Below are 3,954 nucleotides of genomic sequence, written 5' to 3'. Positions count from 1 at the left end.
GCATGATTGCCCGGGTTTAGCTCCCGGACAAGCTCTTCTTGCAAACACTGTTATCATTATGTGGAGCGTTTGACAGGCCAACATTACACGGAATGTAACATGGTCTACAAGCTCTCGTTGTGGCTCGTTTGTCTAGAGGTATGATTCTCGCTATGGGTGTGGGAGTTCCTTTGTTCAACTCCCAGACGAGCCTTTCTTTAAAACATTGCTGTTGATTAACTAGCCCAATTTAATCTTGGGCGCTAGCCCGAATCCATACACGGTGGATGGCGACAGTGATATTTGAGAAGTGAAAAGAAGTTTATTGGATTTGCAGACAGTGTGTAATCATTATTTCAACAAAAGTAGGCAGGTATATACATTTAGTAGATCCTCCTTTTGCAGAAATAACAGCCTCTAGACCAGTGGTTCTTAAACTGGGTTTGGTCAAACCCTGGGGGTTCGGTGAGTCGGTTTCAGGGGTTCGGCAGAGCCTCCACTGCAGAGGTCCGGACACACCTGATTTATATATCCACATATCTGAACTGGTCTCGCAAAGGCAAAAGCAGAAGTCACACTGATTTGCTGGTATGTCATTTGTTGTGAATTTATGCATTGTGCTTGTTTCATTCTTTGAACAAGGTGATGTTTATGCACGGCTCATTTTGTGCACCAGTAAAAACATCTCTGTCTTGAAAAAAAAAAAAAAAAACACTAAAGAGGGGTTCAGTGAATGCGCATATGGAACTGGTGGGGTTTGGTACCTCCAACAAGGTTAAGAACCACTACTCTAGATACTTCCTATAGCATCCAATGAGTGTGGATTCTGATTGAAGGTATAGTTCACCATTCTTCTTGATAAATCTGAAAATCCCATGAACTTCATTTCACTTTTATAATATCATTGTCTCCGTCCGCTATGATATATTTAACTGATATTGCTGATCTGAACAGCCAATGATTTATAAAGGAAAATCTTGAAATTGATTTTGCATACGAATGAAACTTTTGCATATGACCGTATATGACCAAAGGTTTGAGGTCCAACCGAGACTTGAGCTGGGATCACTGGTTTCAGAGTCGAGTGTTCAAGGAACCCTCAGGTGTATACAAGCATAGGCTTTCATTGGGCAGCATACAAGCAACCATTTCACAATTTCTACCCAGCTATATGACAATATATTTGAGGTCCCACCAAGACTTGAACTCAGATTGCTGGATTCAGTGTCCAGAGTACGCACCATTACATCATGGAACCCTGGTAGTGACAGAAGGAGGGGGATCATTTTTCGAAGCACAATGCACTCTCTAAGGCGCTCATTTTACTAAACTGACAAAATTTGTGGAAGCAGTGATTACACACTCATAGTGCTATACACAATGTACTGGATTGGAATTTCCAAATTTTTGTTCCAGATAAATGACTACAAATTGTAAGTTCCACCAAGACCTCAGCTTGTATTGCTAGATTCAGAGTGCTCACAATCACACCATGCCAACATTATACGGTAATCTAGAAGAGCATTTGCTTTCGAACCATCCAAGATCTAAAGTTCCACCAGTTGACATTGTAACTCGGAGAACATGTGATTACTTTATCAAATACTATTTGACCAAATATTTGAGGTACCACTGAAACTTAAAACTCGGATCTCTGGATTCAAAGTCCAGAGTGCTAACCATTACACCATGGAATAGACACACACACGTACTCGCACTTACACACACGCACGCACGGACACATGTGCACACGCACGCACGCACGCACGCACGCACGCACGCACGCACGCACGCACGCACGCACGCACGCACACACACACACACACAGGGCAGTGACTCTTTTATACACATAGATACCAAATAGTCAGGTGACGCTTTCCCGCCTTTTCCGGACAGTATAAAACCTTCTGACCTGGAGATGGGGGTTGTTGTTCCATCTGCTGAAGTGCGTGTGCATTGACCGCCATTAAATAATTCCAAGATGTTGCCAATAAAGAACAAACCGTTACTCCACATCTTAGTTTTCCTGACCCAACAACAGACATCATCAACAACATGCAACAGCTGTTGGTGGAATCGAACCCGCACTTTCCTAACTGTGAAGCGGACGTGCTAACCAGTGTACCAACGAGCCGCCAAAGAGTATAAATATTACTATGTAGAGTCAAATACAAGCCAGATTCCAGATTTAAAACCACTGTCAGGTTCAAAGTGCTAACTGAATATCTGAATAAGAGAAAAGGATCAGCAGACAAAAAACAAGTGAGGAAGAATATTGATTTTTCTCGCGAGGAGTGCGATACAGATTGCTTTCTACAATCTGACTACACTAAAAATCTGTTTACACTCATCGCTCTTTTTATTTGGAACGCCCTACACACAGTGTGAGACGATTAACCCCTGAGGGTGAGGGGAAAAAAAAGATTATGGGCTTCGTCTCGTAAGAAAAGAAACAAAAAGTAATGCACAAAGTGTTGCGTGCAGATATGGCTATATCAGCAAAACAGTTTAAGCAATCAATGACTTTCTTGGATTCCGAGAGATAGAATAAGAAAGTGACGTTCTTTGAGGAAGATCAGAAGGTTCATGACGCATTGACGTGTTGTTTTCACGATCTGTTCTGGTGGACGCTGAGATGTCAGCAGTATCTTGTTTGACACAACCGTCATCTCGCCCCTGACCCAGCCGTAATCCTTCGACGAGGATGGGAATCCATGCGTGTAGAGCACAGCGGATTATCAATCCATCACCTTAAACTCTCGGTCGCCTCGTCTTGGACTACTTGTGTTGACACATCACATTATGTACGTTGTGCCAAGGTATTTTGGATATGAAGATAATGAAAATCCGGCGAGGATGTGATATGAAATGATAAGTGGAGAGCACAATGGGGTAGCAACACATCGCCTGAATATCTCAGCCACCGCATCTCATGCATGAGTTGTATGGGCGACATGATATGGTATGTACGGTGTGGTATAACCCGCAAGGTAATATGATACAATACTTTAGATGTGAAATGAAGAAGAGGTAAGCCACAAAAGAAGTGACACTGTCAACAAAGAAAAACGTTTTTTCAATGTCGCGTCGCCCCAACTCTTAGGGATTATCGGATCTGCGCAGTTGGATAATTCCACCAACATTTTGACATCAACATTCTTTCATGGTCTGCCTAGGTGTCCTGGCTGAAGATCCTAAAGGTTTTGAACTCATTTTATGCTTCCGCATATAAGCCATGATCGTATAGTGATAAATACTCTGCGTTGCGGCCGTATTAACTCCGGTTGAATCATGTTTTCAAAACTATTACACGCAAGCTTGGAAGGTACAACCTATTCTGGGGCAATGGACACAATGGATAATGCATCTGACTACGGAACAGAAGATTCTCGTTTCAATTCCTCTCTAGCTTCTATGGCATATTTTGGTCAACATTAGCTATGTGCACTTGAAACTTATGCGTTGAAGTGACTTACAGACACTGTAAACAAAGAAGTTTTTCCAATGTTGTCTCATCTCAAGTCTTTGGGATCATCGGATCTGCGCAGTCCCCTCCGTGAGTCGTCACCTTATCGTGGTGGAGGGGTTTGCGTTCCCCTATGATCCTAGGAGCCATGTTGTCGGGGGCTTCATGCCCCTGGTAGGGTCACCCATGGCAAACGGGTCCTAGGTGAGGGGTCAGACAAAGCACGGCTCACCCAAGCCCCTTATGACGAAAACCACAAATGGACTTTGTTTTCCCTCGCCCGGACGCGGGTCACCGGGGCCTCCCTCTGGAGCCAGGCCTGGAGGCGGGGCTCGAAGGCGAGCGTCTGTTGGCCGGGCCTTCGCCCATGAGGCCCGGCCGGGCATAGCCCGAAATGGAAACGTGGGTCCCCCTTCCCATGGGCTCACCACCTGTGGGAGGGGCCGAAGGGGTCGGGTGCAATGTGAGCTGGGCGGCAGCCAAAGGCAGGGACCTTGGCGGTCTGATCC

The sequence above is a fragment of the Syngnathus scovelli genome, chromosome 10 (genome assembly GCF_024217435.2).
Source record: "Syngnathus scovelli strain Florida chromosome 10, RoL_Ssco_1.2, whole genome shotgun sequence".
Lineage (NCBI taxonomy): Eukaryota > Metazoa > Chordata > Actinopteri > Syngnathiformes > Syngnathidae > Syngnathus > Syngnathus scovelli.
This window is presented reverse-complemented; position numbering follows the sequence as displayed.